The 20,016-nt window shown below is 47.6% G+C and overlaps 1 protein-coding gene across 1 annotated transcript in view; it reads right to left on the reverse strand.

Moving 5' to 3' along the window:
- The window catches only part of UPP1 (uridine phosphorylase 1), an 87,216-nt gene extending 69,410 nt beyond the window's left edge, over positions 1-17,806 (reverse strand). The window contains exon 1 of the mRNA XM_089669438.1: positions 17,656-17,806. The gene's annotated coding sequence lies outside the window, so the exon portion shown is untranslated. The remainder of the gene's footprint in view (positions 1-17,655) is intronic.
- Between the last annotated feature and the right edge of the window lie 2,210 nt (positions 17,807-20,016).

Below are 20,016 nucleotides of genomic sequence, written 5' to 3' on the forward strand. Positions count from 1 at the left end.
CTCATGGGGCTCCCTACTGACCCCGGGCCCTTGGGCAGTGCCCGAATTAACAAATGGTCAGTCCGCCCCTGTTAAGCCCCGCCCCATCCCGCCCACCACCCGGCAAAGGAACTCCTCTTCACACCGGCGTGAAGGGGTTAAATAAAGACATGTGCATTCCAGTGCACTTTTGGTGCGTTTTTGATATGCTTTACTGCATTCCAGTACAGTTCAGTGCAGAAAAAATGCAGCATACTTTTTTTTTTCCTGGAACTGACCGCACTGCTTTGAACTATGCCATTGTAAACCATGTAACCTACTATCAATGCGTTTTTGATGCAAAGACAAAATGCACTGGACTGCATGTGGTGTGAACCAGGGGCGGACTGACCATTTGGAAACCCAGGCACTGCCCGAGGGCTTGGGGTCAGTAGGGGGCCCCATGAGATACCCCTGGTACCTTTTTCATAGGCTTTTTTGAGTTTGGGCAAGGACACAGGGGCCCCATGATCCCCTATTGCCTGGGGGGTCAGTAGGGGGCCCCAGGAGATGCCCCTGGTACCTTTTTCATAGTCTTTTTTGAGTTTGGGCAAGGACACAGGGGCCCCATGATCACCTATTGCCCGGGGGCCCCATGAGTTGTCAGTCCGCCCCTGGTGTGAACTGGCCCTTAATGCAGAACTAAATACACAAAATGTAAAGTTTGATCTGCTAAACAACTGTTGTTCTGTAAGGCCAGTCTTATGATTTACATGCACAGACATGCAGGGGACACACTTCTCTTCTGGTTCAGTAATGCAGTTTCCTATGGTACCTTTTGCCTGGTTGCACATGAGGTGTCCAGCTCCTGTGTCTCCAATCCAGAAGTTTCAGTGTGCCTTGGGAGGCAGAGATGCAGCGTCCAGCCCGCTACCTGCAGCCTGGTAAAATCTATGAAGGGTTGAAATGTGCTACAGTTGTATGGGGCAGAATGGTGTACTGATAGCTACTTGTGTGTAGGGCCCTATAAATTCAGGGACACAGGATACCTGCGTGTCACTGATGGAATAACACATATCCTGTGGAGTAGGATCAGAGACGTCTAAGGTCAGGTTCACATCTGTGTGATTTATATGCATTTTGCAGGAACGCAGTGCATGCCATTTATCATGATGGATCACGTTCACATCTATGCAGTTTTTGCGGGTGCGTTTTTTGGAAAGGGTCAGGGATTTCTTTTCCCTCAGCAGTCTGCGTTTTTAGTCCAATAGACTTCTATGGAACTGCATATACAACGTAAGTGCTGCATTTTTGGCGTGTTTGTGACTCGTTTTTGATGTGTTTTGCGTTTTGAATCTGCCCAGCAACTAATTGGCCAAGAAAAAAAAAAAGCAAAACACATGTGCAAAAATGCAAAACGCACCACAAAAAGCACTGCAGAAACAGAGCAAACGCAAACTGCAAAGGTGTGAACCTAGCCTTAATGCACCTTAACCGCTTGCCAACCGCGCTATAACTGAATGACGGCTACAGCGCGGTTGTCCAGTTCTGGGAGGGCGTCATACGGACACAGCTGATCACGTGATATGGTAAAAGGCCAATCACAGTGGCACCCACCAGTGCCCAGCAGTGCCAAACACCAGTGCCCAGCAGTGCCACCAGTCAGTACCCAGCAGTGCTGCCAGTCAGTGCCACCCATCAGTGCCACCCATCAGTTCCCATCATTGTTACATATCAGTGCAGCATCATCAGTGCCAGCTCATCAGTGCTGCCTATCAGTGCCCATCAATGCTGCCTATCAGTGTCTAGTAGTGCCACCCACCAGTGCCCAGCAGTGCCCCCCATCAGTGCCACCCAGCAGTGCCAGTCAGTACCCAGCAGTGCTGCCAGTCAGTGCCACCCATCAGTTCCCATCATTGTTACATATCAGTGCAGCATCATCAGTGCCAGCTCATCAGTGCTGCCTATCAGTGCCCATCAATGCTGCCTATCAGTGTCTAGTAGTGCCACCCACCAGTGCCCAGCAGTGCCCCCCATCAGTGCCACCCAGCAGTGCCAGTCAGTACCCAGCAGTGCTGCCAGTCAGTGCCACCCATCAGTTCCCATCATTGTTACATATCAGTGCAGCATCATCAGTGCCAGCTCATCAGTGCTGCCTATCAGTGCCCATCAATGCTGCCTATCAGTGTCTAGTAGTGCCACCCACCAGTGCCCAGCAGTGCCCCCCATCAGTGCCACCCAGCAGTGCCAGTCAGTACCCAGCAGTGCTGCCAGTCAGTGCCACCCATCAGTTCCCATCATTGTTACATATCAGTGCAGCATCATCAGTGCCAGCTCATCAGTGCTGCCTATCAGTGCCCATCAATGCTGCCTATCTATCAGTGCAGCCTCATCAACGCACATCATTGAAGGAGAAAAGTTACCTGTTTGCAAAATGTTATAACTCTTTTTTTTTGCTCTTTTTTTGTTTATAGCGCAAAAAAATAAAACACCCAACGGTGAGTAAATACCACCAAAAGAAAGCTCTATTTGTGTGAAAAAAAAAATGATAACAATTTCATACGGGTACAATGTTGCATGACCGCGCAATTGTCATTCAAAGTGCAACAGCACTGAAAGCTGAAAATTGACCAGTAGGTAAGTGGTTAAAGTATTAGCCTGGTCATTGGGGGTTGTTGCACATACAAAGGAGGCGAGCGATTGATGGGTTAATGCTCCTAGGAGGCTGTTAAAGGATTTTGCAGCAACAAAAAGCTGACACTCTAAAATCCAATATTTCTTTTACTTAATGCAGCATTGTGAATATGTACACAGCCAGCAGCATTTTGACGCCATGCAGGCAAACATGTAAAAATAGCCTGCTCCCTTGTATGTATGCAGCGATCCCATGAAGTAAGCGTGTAATTGTGTGCCAAACCAAAAGTGACGTTTTCCGTGTTCTCGCACTGATTATTTGTGCTCATGCAAGTATCTGCCATCTTTGTGAAGACATTTTCTCCTGCTTTCCTAGTTGTTCCTGAGAACCTACCGCAGGGGCACTCAACCTTCTGAAGAGCGAGCGATTTGGTAACCGGTCGCAGGCCACAAAGAAATTAAATGGTTCAGAATTTTGAATTTGTTTATTTTGAATAGCACAATGGCCTTTTTCTTTAGCTGAATGCCAGTGGGAGGGAAAAGAGGAGAAGCTGCCTTTCAGCAGTTGCAGGAGGAGAATGGAGAGGACCAGTTCCTGTATATGTCGCCTCTGCTGTTCAAGTGTAAATCAGAATGTGACAAGGAAGGACCTGGGCCCCCCTGTAGCATAGGGTGGGATCACCACTTTGACCCCCTGACGCTACAGCATTGGTTAGGGAGGTGTGGTAAAAACAAGTCTCAATTATGGGGTTTTACAAACCCCCAAACCGCACATGTAAATAAGCCCCTTTTGTCCCGAGCCCCCTATAAGGCTGCATTCACACGAATGTGAATTTTGGCACACTTTCAAAAAGTGCAGGATATCATAGAAGTGATCTTCCCTGGTTTGTGGTCGAGGGCCACATCAGAGGGCTCCGAGAGCCAGATGTGGCCTGTAGACCACAGGTTGAGCACCTTTGACCTACCCAGGGGCGGACTGACCATTTGGAAACTCGGGCACTGCCCGAGGGCCCGGGGTCAGTAGGGGGCCCCATGAGATGCCCCTGGTACCTTTTTCATAGGCTTTTTTGAGTTTGGGCAAGGACACAGGGGCCCCATGATCCCCTATTGCCCAGGGGGCCCCATGAGTTGTCAGTCCGCCCCTGGACCTACCACATGTGTGCCGATAAAGCCACCACAGTTCACTAGGCCTCGCTTTCCACCTTGTAGACACATAACATGGATATCTTCATTCTGCCATACAGACATCACCCTCAGCCAACAATCACAGCAACATCAATGAGTGGTAATATAGAGCGTGGCTTACTGTGACTTCGTATACACTGGCTGCTGTGTGGAAATTGTTTATTTTCTGACTGTGTGCTTTGCCTGTATGTAGTCTGTCAGCATGTTGTGACTGAAGGTGACATAACTAAAAGTGATGTGACTGAGAGTGACGTGACTTAGAGTGACATGACTGAGAGTGACGTGGCTGAAAGTGACCTGGCTGAGGGTGACGTGGCTGAGAGTGATGTGACTGAAAGTGATGTGACTGAGGGTGACCTGGCTGAGAGTGATGTGACTGAAAGTGATGTGACTGAGGGTGACCTGGCTGAGGGTGACGTGGCTGAGGGTGACGTGGCTGAGGGTGATGTGGCTGAAAGTGATGTGACTGAGGGTGACGTGGCTGAGGGTGACAGGACTGAGAGTGACGTGACAAAGGCTACGTTCACACTAGCGTTGTGTGCAGGCGGCAGAGAGGCGTCTGGGAAGCGTTTTTACCGCTTCCCAAAAGCCTCTGCCAATTCTGCACATTACAGCCCATGGTGCTGTTCTAATGGGAGCGTTTGCATCGTGTCGCATTGCGTCATGGCAAAACGGACACCTCTGGTTGAGTCAGGAGGTGTTGAAGCCTCCTATTCTCGTCTATGGTGCCGCTCCGCAAACGCCCGGCCGGCATTTGCGGTGCGCTTGCGACGCAGTTGTGGGGTGGTAACACCACTCAAACTGCATTATAGGCGTTTGTGGGGCGTTATTAACGCTCAGCAAACGCCTAGCAACTTCCGCTAAACCGCGCATGCGGCGTTTGCGGAGCGTTTGCCGAGTGTTAAAAAACACTCCGCAAACGCCGGACCAATGCTTGCCAAGCGCTATAGGGGCGTTTGGCAAGCGTTGGTAAAACAGCCAAGTGTGAACGAGCCCTTAGGGTGACATGACTGAGAGTGACGTGGCTGAAAGTGATGTGACTTAGGGTGACATGACTGAGAGTGACGTGGCTGAGGGTGACATGACTGAGAGTGACGTGACTTAGGGTGACATGACTGAGAGTGACGTGGCTGAGGGTGACATGACTGAGAGTGACGTGGCTGAGGGTGACATGACTGAGAGTGACGTGACTTAGGGTGACATGACTGAGAGTGACGTGACTTAGGGTGACGTGGCTGACAGTGACGTGGCTGAGGGTGACATGACTGAGAGTGACGTGACTTAGGGTGACATGACTGAGAGTGACGTGACTTAGGGTGACGTGGCTGAGAGTGACGTGGCTGAGGGTGACATGACTGAGAGTGACGTGACTGAGGGTGACATGACTGAGAGTGACGTGGCTGAGGGTGACATGACCGAGAGTGACGTGACTTAGGGTGACATGACCGAGAGTGACGTGGCTGAGGGTGACATGACCGAGAGTGACGTGACTTAGGGTGATATGACCGAGAGTGACGTGGCTGAGGGTGACATGACTGAGAGTGACGTGGCTGAGGGTGACATGACTGAGAGTGACGTGGCTGAGGGTGACATGACTGAGAGTGACGTGGCTGAGGGTGACATGACTGAGAGTGACGTGACTGAGGGTGACATGACTGAGGGTGACATGACTGAGGGTGACATGACTGAGGGTGACATGACTGAGGGTGACGTGGCTGAGGGTGACGTGGCTGAGGGTGACGTGGCTGAGGGTGACGTGACTGAGGGTGACGTGGCTGAAAGTGATGTGACTGAGGGTGACGTGGCTGAGGGTTCACACTACTGTATATGCAGTGATTGGCGTTTCCTGCAGCTGATCAATGCCAGTCGTTGCAAGGGCAAAATCATTGGCATCGCTAGAGTGGTGTGTAATGTAAAGGGGGCTGTGTAATGTGAAGGGGGCTGTGTAATGTGAAGGGGGCTGTGTATTGTGAAGGGGGCTGTGTAAAGTGAAGGGGGCTGTGTAAAGTGAAGGGGGCTGTATGAAATGAAGGGGGCTGTATGAAGTGAAGGGGGCTGTATGAAGTGAAGGGGGCTGTATGAAATGAAGGGGGCTGTATGAAGTGAAGGGGGCTGTATGAAGTGAAGGGGGCTGTATGAAGTGAAGGGGGCTGCGTAATGTGAAGGGGGCTGCATAATGTGAAGGGGGCTGCGTAATGTGAAGGGGGCTCCGTAATGTGAAGGGGGCTGTGTAAAGTAAAGGGGCCTGTGTAATGTAAAGGGGGCTGCGTAAAGTGAAGGGGGCTGTGTAATGTGAAGGGGGCTGCGTAATGTGAAGGGGGCTGTGTAAAGTGAAGGGGGCTGTGTAAAGTGAAGGGGGCTGTGTAATGTAAAGGGGGCTGTGTAATGTAAAGGGGGCTGTGTAAAGTAAAGGGGGCTGTGTAATGTAAAGGGGGCTGTGTAATGTGAAGGGGGCTGTGTAAAGTAAAAGGGGCTGTGTAATGTAAAGGGGGCTGTGTAATGTAAAGGGGGCTGTGTAATGTGAAGGGGGCTGTGTAAAGTAAAAGGGGCTGTGTAATGTAAAGGGGGCTGTGTAAAGTAAAGCGGGCTATGTAATGTGAAGAGGGCTGTGTAATGTGAAGGGGGTTGTATGAAGTGAAGGGGGCTGTATGAAGTGAAGGGGGCTGTGTAATGTGAAGGGGGCTGTGTAATGTAAAAGGGTCAGAGGTGCAGGGGCTGTGTACTGTAAAGTGGATTTTCCTTAATTTTACTTGCAGTTATAGCTGCAGCCCTATATATTTCTAATAGGTTGCCCTTTTTTTCTGAAAGCACACCAACACCACGTGCTGCATCTTTGGCGCACTTTCAGAAAACAGGAAATGCATATTTGGGGGGGGAGACACCATGTTCCACTGCCCCAGGTGACACCAACCCTAATGATGCCGCTGGGCACAAGGAAACAGCTATTTTCTATGTGTCCAGTGATGTGCATTGTAATCTTGAATACTGCAGACATTCTGTATTTTTTGGCAGCAGATCAGACAGCACCACAGTATGACATGCTGCAATGCGGGGACTTGAATACAGTGTACTGTACACTCTCAATAAAGTTACAAAAAGTGAAAACAGCCCCTCATCACCACCCGGGAAAGCAGACACCACACACACTAACATAGAGCTTGTTAACGTGCAGCTAGTATGAAAGGCCTCTACATATGTGGTCTTTGTGATGTGACTTGGGCATGTGGTCTGCCTGTGTGTTTATAGTCTACATAATGCGACTGAGGCCTTGTTCACACACGCACCTGCATGCAGCCACACAAACTGGGAGCAGTGGCTGTGTCCATGCAGCTGCTGCATCCCAAATGATATGAATGGGATGGCCTGCACGTAGATGCATGGGATACCTGCACATCCCTTGCAGGAAACACGGCGCTCACACTGGTGTACGCTTAAGTACGCCTGCATATATGAGGACTGGGGGTGTGGTCTGTTTGTGCACAGTCGCTGAGCGTATGGTCTGTGTCAGTCACCACAAAAAGAGGGGAAAAGATCAAAACTGGAACAGAGAAAATGCAGGCAGTCCCATTCCTGCCATTTGGGACACAGTGACTACACCGACACATCCACTGCTCCCAATCTGACACCTGTGTGGGTGTATGCAGAAAGGGTAAATCCTTGACCTTTGACCCCGACCTTGACCTAAACACTAACCCTGGCACAGGCCTAGACCAAACCTTGATTTACGTATTTTTGTTTATTTATTTATTTATTCGTTCATTTATTTTATTTTACACACACTTGTTTTTTTTTCTCTCTGAAAGGACAAAGAGGTACATTGTATCTCTCACCTCCATACAGAGAGAAAAAACAAGGGGGGCAGGCTCCACAGTGACAGCCAATCAGAGGCTAGCACAGCGATCAAGTGACCTGGAATGGGGAGTTCCGGGTCCCGATCGTTGGAACGGGACCCAGGGCTCTCAGTGACACCCCGGTCTGTGTGCTGGGAGCACACCATTCGGCGCACTCCCAGCAGAAAGACAGGTAAACAAATTAGCAGCCCCACAGAAAAAAGGCCAGTTCTGTCAGGGTGCTAATTTGCGTGTGGTCGGCGTCAAGGGGTTAAGGTGGTAATCAAGGGCGGACTGACAACTCATGGGGCCCCTGGGCAATAGGGGATCATGGGGCCCCTGTCTCCTTGCCCAAACTCAAAAAAGCCTATGAAAAAGGTATCAGGGGCATCTCATGGGGCCCCCTACTGACCCCGGGCCCTCGGGCAGTGCCCGAGTTTCCAAATGGTCAGTCCACCCCTGGTGGCAATTAAACTCCCTTAGTGCCTTATCTGCAATAAATGAGTCTCAGAACTTGTGTCATTAATATGTGCTCGGTTTTACATGGAGTAGGCGGCAACCCTAGCTGTGTGGTTTCCTACACCATGGGTGCAGCACAATCTTCTCACAGGCCTACCTCTACACAGGCTATCCCCCACTTCAGAATGTCATGAATGCTGCTGCCAGGCTCATCCACCTTACCAACCTCTCATTGTCTGCTATTCCACCAATCCCTCCACTGGCTTCCGATTGCCCAGCAAATTTAATTCAAAATATTAACAACAACATACAAGCCATTCACAACTCTGACCCGAGCTACATCACTAATCTACATCACAAAATATCAGCCAAACTGTTCTCTCTGTTCCTCCCAAGACCTCCTGCATTCTAGTTCTCTTGTCTCCTCCTCCCATGCTCATTTCCACGACTTCTCCAGAGTCTCTCCCACCTTCTGGAACTCCTTAACTCAATCTATCGTCTACTCTGTCCACTTTTAGTCAATCCCTCTAAACTCATCTCTTCAGGGAAGCCTATCTGACCTCCACCCAGGGGCAGACTGACCATTTGGAAACTCGGGCACTGCCCGAGGGCCCGGGGTCAGTAGGGGGCCCCATGAGATGCCCCTGGAACCTTTTTCATAGGCTTTTTTGAGTTTGGGCAAGGACACAGGGGCCCCATGATCCCCTATTGCCCGGGGGCTCCATGAGTTATCAGTCCGCCCCTGCCTCCACCTAATCAAATCTTTTGTTTCTCCCATCAGGTCATCCTCCACAGGTATTACCTTTTGTTCCACTTGCCCCTCCCTATTAGATTGTGACCTCTCAGGAGCAGGGCCCCCCTTGCCCTCTTGTATTGAATTGTATTGTTGCTGTACTGTCTCCCTTAATATTGCAAAGTGAAAACTGTTGGTGCTATATAAATCCTGTATAATAATAATTTATCAAAACTGGAACAGACAAAATTTGGAGCAGCAATGCATGGCAACCAATCAGATCCTATCCTTTGTTTTCAAAGACTAAAGCCCTTTTAACACAGGGAGGAATCTGCTTTGCTCAGCAGGGGATCTTTCCGCTGATCCTGCTGATCAGAGCAGAGTGGTCGGATGACAGGTATGCAGAGTGGACACGGACAGAGCCAACTTTGCTCTATGGGCGGCCAGGACTAAACGGATACCAATGTCCCTTTACACTTGACTGCCCTCTGATCCAATCTACCTTGATCAGGGGTGTCCAACCTGTGGCCCGCGGGCCACATGCAGCTCAAGACGGCCAAAACAAAATTGTCAACTTACTTAAGCGCTTGACAACCGGGCTATAGCTGAATGATGGCTACAGCACGGTTGTCCAGTTCTGGGAGGGCGTCCTATGATGTCCTCCCACAATGTGCCCTCCTGCGCATCTTCCCAAAGAAAAGTTTTGGTGACATTAGAACCAGGGTGGATAAAAATCAATGATTTTTTTAAAAAATCAAAAAAATCTGATTTTTTTATTTAAATCGGATTTTTTTTAATTTAAATCAGATTTTTTTAAATAAAATGCTTTTTGAGAAAAATATAATACCATCCAAAGATTATTCCATCATGAAATAAAGATTAGTTTTTTAATTATGTAGAATAAGGCTGTATATGTTTAATTTTTTTGGTAAATAAATTCCATGAATCCATTCACAATGTCATGCTCTTCCAGAGGTTTCTGTAAGATTATTGGGCAGTTTCTCTGCCTACAAGATATTATCACAGATGATTGGTTTACTTTTGCAGTTCTCAAAACTGAATTTGACTCAGCGGAGATCACATGCCTCTTCTTCACAGCAAAAATGTTATAACATGAACAGAGTTAAGAAAAAGACCTTCATCCTAACTTCTACAAACCTATGAATACAGAATCAACCCCTTCAGTGCTAAGTATCAAGAAGTTCAGTGAATAGAATAGAAACAATATTTTTCTGATTGTTTGGAGTGGAATAGATCTGCACAAGAAGAAAGTGAAACGAAGTGTGAGGAGGAAGGGGCTGACAGTCTAAGTTTCTTCAAATATATATATTTTGTTTAGCCAAATTAGTTACCAAACATGGATGTTTAAGCAAATCACATATGCTGGAATGTTATTGTTTCAGTTGAATAAATCTATTTAAATTGTTATTATTAAGGTAATGATTATTTTTCTCCTTCCTAAGTACAACAGAAAAGTTGTCCAAATATGAATGATTAACCTATTAAACTGGGGATAAAAAAACTAATATGAAAAGTTGTTATTCTAAAAATCTTCATCTACTTGTATATTAAAGTTATACCAGCAAGAATTAGTCTTTATGTAGAAAACTAGGATTTACATCAAGCCTTACTGACTAGTGATTTAAATCGTGATTTAAATCGTAATTTAAATCAGTTTGATTTAAATCAAATCCACCCTGATTAGAACCAAGATATATGATAAGCACCTTGAGAGTTCAATTGAGAATTGCTACTACATCCATCGAACCGGATATTGATGCGTTCATTTATCAAAAACCATATCAAATATTGCACTAGTTTCATGTTGGCCTCTTTTACTTTTATAATAAAAATATTACAAAATAAAGAAATTTTATTACTCAGATCATCTATATCAGTGATCGTTAACTTGTGATCTGCCTGACTTTTCTTGCTCATCAGCTCCTTGTTATTGTATTTTATGTGTGGCCCAAGACAATTCCTCTTCTTCTAATGTGGCCCAGGAAGGTCAAAAGGTTGGACACCTCTGACCTAGGCAGGGGCGGACTGACCATTTGGAAACTGCCCGAGGGCCCAGGGTCAGTAGGGGGCCCCGTGAGATGCCCCTGGTACCTTTTTCATAGGCTTTTTTAAGTTTGGGAAAGGACACAGGGGCCCCATGATCCCCTATTGCCCGGGGGCCCCATGAGTTGTCAGTCCACCCCTGGACCTAGGCATTTCCTTCCATTTTTTTTCTAGCAGACCGGATCGGAGGTAGGCAAGTGTAGGCGGTCCATTTATACTCGCTGGTCCATAGGGATCCATGGATCATCTGATCCCCTATTGCCTGGGGGCCCCATGAGTTGTCAGTCCACCCCAGGACCTAGGCATTTCCTTCCATTTTTTTTCTAGCAGACCGGATTGGATTGGAGGTAGGCAGGTGTAGGCGGTCCATTTATACTCGCTGGTCCATAGGGATCCATGGATCATCTGGATTAGGCCCCTCCTGAAAAACTGCTAAGCTGACCTAAGCAGATCGCCCTTGTGAAAGGGGCCTAATTGAACAAGTTGAAGGTAGAAGATGATTGGCTACTATGCAGAACTGCTCCATATTCTGTGTGCTCCAGTTTTAATAACTTCTCCAGAGAGTTTTCATCACCAAGCAGCAAGCAACTCAACCTCCCATCCTCCACCTATATTTGCAGCTTCACTTGTGTCTGCACATCAGATGACTATGCAAACTGCAGAATATGAATTGTAAGCCAAATCTACAAACACGTTACCAACATTGTACGCTCCTGTGTGATTCACATGTGATCCAGGCAGGGGTGTCTCTAGGGTTGGTGTCATCCGGTGCAATAACACTTGGTGACACCCCCTCCGACGATCCCCGCAGAATGGATCGGAGCTGCGGATGGAGCATAATGGATCGGAGTCCGATCCATTATGCTCCCCAATCCGCAGATCCGATCCATCCTGCGGGGATCGTCGGCTTGCTTTACAACTTACCTTTTCGTGGAGCGGGTCCGGTGTCACCCCGTATAGGCTGCATGCTGACGATCCCCGCAGGATGGATGGGATCTGTAGATTGAGCATAATGGATCGGAGTCCAATCCATTATGCTCCCCAATCCACAGATCTGATCCATTCTGCGGGGATCATCGGCATGCAGCCTATACGGGGTGACACCGGACCCGCTCCACGAAAAGGTAAGTTGTAAAGCAAGTTGATGATCCCCGCAGGATGGATCGGATCTGCGCATTGGGGAGCATAATGGATCAGACTCCGTTATGCTCAATCCGCAGATCCGATCCACCCTGTGGAGATCATCGGCTTGTTTTACAATTTACCTTTTCGTGGAGCTGGTCCGGTGTCACCCCATGTAGTAGGTGTCACTCGATGCGGTCCGCACCTGCCTAGGGACACCTCTGGATCCAGGTGTAGTGCAATTTCAGGCCATTTACACATGTGATCTAGTGTAGTATGATTTCAGCCCAGGGACGGACTGACCATTTGGAAATTTGGGCACTACCCAAGGGCCCGGGGTTAGTAGGGGGCCCCATGAGATGCCCCTGGTACCTTTTTCATAGGTATTTTGGGTTTGGGCAAGGGCACAGGGACCCCATGATCCCCTATTGCCCGGGGGCCCCATGAGTTGTCAGTCCGCCCCTGTTCATTCATTTGGATGGGCTAAAATCGCACCGGACTGCAGCAAAAGTAGTGCATGCGCTACTTTACAAGGGGCACAGCAACCAGATAGTAAGGCACTTCTGTACCATGTGATCTGGTACAGGCAAACGCGCTGTGTTTGCAACCTGTGTTTGGGGTGTTGTTAGAATTACACTGACACCTACCTGCTGCCGATCACAAGTGCAGTGTGTTGCGAATGCAGTGCAGGAAATGCGCACGGAACACGGGTTTGCTGTATCACGTTCTGGTGCAAACTGGCCCCTGAGCTCTATATTTACCAAAACTGGAGCAGATGTGCATGGTAACCAATCAGCTTCTATCTTCAGCTTGTTCAGTTAAGCTTTGAAAATGAAAGCTAGTAGCTGATTGGGCTGCTCCAGTTTTGATAAATCCCCCTCACTGTCTGTAACACCCCTTATAATATACTGTGCACCTCCCTCCATCCATCCATATAATATACTGTGCACCTCCCTCCATCCATCCATATAATATACTGTGCACCTCCCTCCATCCATATAATATACTGTGCACCTCCCTCCATCCATCCATATAATATACTGTGCACCTCCCTCCATCCATCCATATAATATACTGTGCACCTCCATCCATCCATATAATATACAGTTGCAAGAAAAAGTATGCGAACCCCTTGGGATTACGTGGCGTTTTGCATGAATTGGGCATAAAATGTGCTCTGAACGTCATCTAAGTCACAACAATAGAAGAACACAGTCTGCTGAACATAATACTACACAAACATTAGATGTTGCCATAGTTTAATTGCACATAACATGTAAACATTCACAGTGCAGGGAGGAAAAAGTATGTGAGGCCCTAGCTTAATGACTTCTCCCAGAGCTAATTGGAGCCAGGAGTGAGCCAACCTTGACTCCAATCAGTGTGATGATATTGGATGTGTTGCTGACAGCTGTCCTGCCCTTAAAAAACACACACCTGTTTTGGGTTTACTGGTTTCAAGAAGCACTGTCTGATGTGAACCATGCCTCGCAGAAAAGAGCTCTCAGAAGACCTACGATCAAGAATTGTTGACTAGCATGAAGCTGGAAAGGGTTACAAAAGTATTTCCAAAAGCCTTGATGTTCATGTGTCCACGGTAAGACAGACTGTCTACAAATGGAGAAAGTTTAGCACTGTTGCTACTCTCTCTAGGCGTGGTCGTCCTGTAAAAATGACTGCAAGAGCACAGCGCAGAATGCTGCATGAGGTAAAGAAGAATCCCAGAGTGTCAGCTAAAGACCTACAGAAATCTCTGGCACATGCTAACATTTTTGTTGACACATCTACAATAAGGAAAACATTAAACAAGAATGGAGTACATGGGAGGACACCACGGAGGAAGCCATTGCTGTCCAAAAAGAAGATTGCAGCACGTTTGAAGTTTGCAAAAGAGCACCTGGATGTTCCACAGCACTACTGGCAAAATATACTGTGGACAGATGAAACCAAGATTGAGTTGTTTGGGAAGAACACACAACACTATGTGTGGAGAAAAAAGGCACAGCACAACAACATCAAAACCTCATCCCCACTGTAAAACATGGCGGAGGGAGCATCATGGTTTGGGGCTGCTTTGCTGCCTCAGGGCCTGGACGGATTGTTGTCATTGATGGGAAAATGAATTCCAGAGTTTATCAAGACATTTTGCAGGAAATTGTACGACCATCTGTCCACCAACTGAAGCTCCGCAGAGGATGGGTGATGCAACAGGACAATGACCCAAAGCATACAAGTAATTCAACAGAACAATGGCTGCAACAGCACAGAATACGCCTTCTGGAGTGGCCCAGTCAGAGTCCTGACCTCAACCCAATTGAAATGCTGTGGCATGACCTTAAGAGAGCGATTCACACCAGACATCCCAAGAATATTGCTACACTGAAACAGTTTTGTGAAGAGGAGTGGTCCAAAATGACTCCAGATCGTTGTGCAGGTCTGATCTGCAACTACAGGAAACGTTTGGTTGAGGTTATTACTGCCAAAGGAGGGTCAACCAGTTATTAAGTCCAAAGGTTCACATACTTTTTCCTCCCTGCACTGTGAATGTTTACATGTTATGTGCAATTAAACCATGGCAACATCTAATGTTTGCGTAGTATTATGTTCAGCAGACTGTGTTCTTCTATTGTTGTGACTTAGATGACGTTCAGAGCACATTTTATGCCCAATTCATGCAAAACGCCACGTAATCCCAAGGGGTTCACATACTTCTTCTTGCAACTGTACTATGCACCTCCATCCATCCATCCATATAATATACTGTGCACCTCCCTCCATCCATTCATATAATATACTGTGCACCTCCATCCATCCATATAATATACTGTGCACCTCCATCCATCCATCCATCCATATAATATACTGTGCACATCCCTCCATCCATCCATATAATATACTGTGCACCTCCCTCCATCCATTCATATAATATACTGTGCACCTCCATCCATCCATATAATATACTGTGCACCTCCATCCATCCATCCATCCATATAATATACTGTGCACCTCCCTCCATCCATCCATCCATATAATATACTGTGCACCTCCATCCATCCATCCATATAATATACTGTGCACCTCCCTCCATCCATTCATAGAATATACTGTGCACCTCCCTCCCTCCATCCATATAATATACTGTGCACCTCCCTCCCTCCATCCATATAATATACTGTGCACCTCCCTCCCTCCATCCATCCATCCATATAATATACTGTGCACCTCCCTCCATCCATATAATATACTGTGCACCTCCCTCCATCCATTCATAGAATATACTGTGCACCTCCCTCCCTCCATCCATATAATATACTGTGCACCTCCCTCCCTCCATCCATATAATATACTGTGCACCTCCCTCCCTCCATCCATCCATCCATATAATATACTGTGCACCTCCCTCCATCCATATAATATACTGTGCACCTCCATCCATCCATATAATATACTGTGCACCTCCATCCATCCATATAATATACTGTGCACCTCCATCCATCCATATAATATACTGTGCACCTCCATCCATCCATATTATATACTGTGCACCTCCCTCCATCCATATAATATACTGTGCACCTCCATCCATCCATATTATATACTGTGCACCTCCCTCCATCCATATAATATACTGTGCACCTCCCTCCATCCATCCATATAATATACTGTGCACCTCCCTCCATCCATATAATATACTGTGCACCTCCATCCATCCATCCATATAATATACTGTGCACCTCCCTCCATCCATTCATATAATATACTGTGCACCTCCCTCCCTCCATCCATATAATATACTGTGCACCTCCATCCATCCATCCATATAATATACTGTGCACCTCCCTCCATCCATATAATATACTGTGCACCTCCATCCATCCATCCATATAATATACTGTGCACCTCCCTCCATCCATATAATATACTGTGCACCTCCCTCCATCCATTCATATAATATACTGTGCACCTCCCTCCCTCCATCCATATAATATACTGTGCACCTCCCTCCATCCATCCATATAATATACTGTGCACCTCCCTCCATCCATCCATATAATATACTGTGCACCTCCCTCCATCCATATAATATACTATGCACCTCCATCCATCCATATAATATACTGTGCACCTCCCTCCATCCATATAATATACTGTGCACCTCCCTCCATCCATATAATATACTGTGCACCTCCATCCATATAATATACTGTGCACCTCCCTTCATCCATCCATATAATATACTGTGCACCTCCCTCCATCCATCCATATAATATACTGTGCACCTCCCTCCATCCATATAATATACTGTGCACCTCCCTCCATCCATATAATATACTGTGCACCTCCCTCCATCCATATAATATACTGTGCACCTCCCTCCATCCATCCGTATAATATACTGTGCACCTCCCTCCATCCATCCGTATAATATACTGTGCACCTCCCTCCCTCCATCCATCCCTCCATCCATCCATATAATATACTGTGCACCTCCCTCCATCCATCCATATAATATACTGTGCACCTCCCTCCATCCATCCCTCCATCCATCCATATAATATACTGTGCACCTCCCTCCATCCATCCCTCCATCCATCCATATAATATACTGTGCACCTCCCTCCATCCATATAATATACTGTGCACCTCCCTCCATCCATATAATATACTATGCACCTCCATCCATCCATATAATATACTGTGCACCTCCCTCCATCCATATAATATACTGTGCACCTCCCTCCATCCATCCATATAATATACTGTGCACCTCCCTCCATCCATCCATATAATATACTGTGCACCTCCCTCCATCCATCCATATAATATACTGTGCACCTCCCTCCATCCATATAATATACTGTGCACCTCCATCCATCCATATAATATACTGTGCACCTCCCTCCATCCATATAATATACTATGCACCTCCCTCCATCCATATAATATACTGTGCACCTCCATCCATCCATATAATATACTGTGCACCTCCCTCCATCCATATAATATACTATGCACCTCCATCCATCCATATAATATACTGTGCACCTCCCTCCATCCATATAATATACTGTGCACCTCCCTCCATCCATATAATATACTGTGCACCTCCCTCCATCCATCCATATAATATACTGTGCACCTCCATCCATCCATATAATATACTGTGCACCTCCATCCATATAATATACTGTGCACCTCCCTCCATCCATATAATATACTGTGCACCTCCCTCCATCCATCCATATAATATACTGTGCACCTCCCTCCATCCATCCATATAATATACTGTGCACCTCCATCCATCCGTATAATATACTGTGCACCTCCCTCCATCCATCCGTATAATATACTGTGCACCTCCCTCCCTCCATCCATCCCTCCATCCATATAATATACTGTGCACCTCCCTCCATCCATCCATATAATATACTGTGCACCTCCCTCCATCCATCCCTCCATCCATCCATATAATATACTGTGCACCTCCCTCCATCCATCCATATAATATACTGTGCACCTCCCTCCATCCATCCCTCCATCCATATAATATACTGTGCACCTCCCTCCATCCATCCATATAATATACTGCCCAGAAGGACACTAGGACCACATCATGTACACCATGAGTCAGTGATAAATACATACATGAACCATCACATGTTCTCTTACCTCCGCTGTATGTCCAGAAGCAGCACTGCCCCAGCTATGACCTTGTGTAGAGGGAGGCAGACCTGGAGATGAAGTACACTGTATCTGTATACAGGCTCGTAGTACAGTCCCCTCCCACGCCCATTGATAAATGACACACCCACCGTGATGTCACTCCCTGACACTTTTCTTCCCGAGTCACGTGATTTATCGTATACCTGAACATACCCGGCATGACATAGGATCCCCCACCTGTGTGTCATGACGTGTGATCACAGCCCCGCCCCCCTGTCACCACACTCCCAGCCCATTCCATGTCCCTGTATGCGGATGGGTGGTGGGACCATTGAGTCAGTTCCTGAGTTTGTGTAGAAGGGCCGGAGGATTGGACGGGAAATAGGCGGCGGCGACCTTTCCTCATAGACGCTCATTATGGTGGAAGCATCACTGAACGTCAACTGATTGCAGCTTTATGTTACTACATGACAACCAGAACAAAGCAGTCTGTACCAGGGGAGGACTGACAACTCATGGGGCTCCCCATGGGGCTCCCGGGCAATAGGGGATCATGGGGCCCCCAGGCAATAGGGGATCATGGGGCCCCTGTGTCCTTGCCCAAACTCAAAAAAGCCTATGAAAAAGGTACCAGGGGCATCTCATGGGGCCCCCTACTGACCCCGGGCCCTCGGGCAGTGCCCGAGTTTCCAAATGGTCAGTCCGCCCCTGCTCAGGCACTGCCCGAGGGCCCGGGGTCAGTAGGGGGCCCCATGAGATGCCACTGGTACCTTTTTCATAGGCTTTTTTGAGTTTGGGCAAGGACACAGGGGCCCCATGATCCCCTATTGCCCAGTGGCCCCATGAGTTGTCAGTCTACCCCTGTATATATACACACACACTGCTCCAAAAAATTAAAGGAACACTTTGAGAACACATCAGATCTCAATGGGGGAAAATCTCATGCTGGATATCTACACTGATATGGACGGGGTAATGTGTTAGGAACGTAAGGATGCCCCATTGTTTGATGGAAATGAAAATTATTGACCTACAGAGGACTGAATTCAAAGACACCCCAAAAATCAAAGTGAAAAATGACACAGCAGGCGAGTCCATTTTGCTGAAATTTCATTGCAGCAACTCAAAATGGTCCTCAGTAGTTTGTATGGCCCCCATGTGCTTGTATGCATGCCTGACAACGTCGGGGAATGTTCCTAATAAGACGATGGATGGTGTCCTGGGGTATTTCCCCCCAGATCTGGACCAGGGCATCACTGAGCTGCTGGACAGTCTGAAGTGCAACCTGGTGTTGGATGGACCGAAACATGACATCCCAGAGGTGTTCTATTGGATTTAGGTCTGGCGAGCATGGGGGCCATTCAATGGTATCAATTCACTCATCCTCCAGGAACTGCCTGCATACTCTCACCACATGAGGCCAGGCATTGTTGTGCACCAAGAGGAACCCAGGACCCACTGCACCAGTGTAGGGTATGACACTGGGTCCAAGGCAGGGGTGGACTGACAACTCATGGGGCCCCCGGGCAATAGGGGATCATGGGGCCCCTGTGTCCTTGCCCAAACTCAAAAAAGCCTATGAAAAAGGTACCAGGGGCATCTCATGGGTCCCCTACTGACCCCGGGCCCTCGGGCAGTGCCCGAGTTTCCAAATGGTCAGTCCGTCCCTGGTCCAAGGATTTCATCCCAATACCTAATGGCAGTCAGGCTGCCATTTTCTAGCCTGTAGAGGTCTGTGCGTCCCTCCATGGATATGCCTCCCCAGACCATCACTGACCCACCACCAAAACAGTCATGCAGAACGATGTTACAGGCAGCATAAAGTTCTCCATGGCTTCTCCAGACCCTTTCACGTCTGTCACATGTGCTCAGGGTGAACCTGCTCTCATCTGTGAAAAACACAGGACCTCTCAATTATGGTGATCAGTGGCAAATGTCAATCAAGCTCTATGGTGCCAGGCAGTGAGCACATGGCCCACTAGAAGACATCGGGCCCTCAAGCCACCCTCATGAAGTCTGTTTCTGAATGTTTGGTCAGAAACATTCACACCAGTGGCCTTCTGGAGGTCATTTTGTAGGGCTCTGGCAGTGCTCATCCTGTTCCTCCTTGCACAAAGGAGCAGATACTGGTCCTGCTGATGGGTTAAGGACCTTCTATGGCCCTGTCCAGCTCTCCTAGAGTAACTTCCTGTCTCCTGGAATCTCCTCCATGCTCTTGAGACTGTGCTGGGAGACACAGCAAACCTTCTGGCAATGGCACGTATTGATGTGCCATCCTGGAGGAGTGGGACTGCCTGTGCAACCTCTGTAGGGTCCAGGTATGGCCTCATGCTACCAGTAGTGACACTGATCCTAGCCAAATGCAAA

This window comes from Staurois parvus, unplaced genomic scaffold (genome assembly GCF_062004578.1).
Source record: "Staurois parvus isolate SC_StPar_1 unplaced genomic scaffold, SC_StPar_1.0 ptg000077l, whole genome shotgun sequence".
Taxonomy (NCBI): domain Eukaryota; kingdom Metazoa; phylum Chordata; class Amphibia; order Anura; family Ranidae; genus Staurois; species Staurois parvus.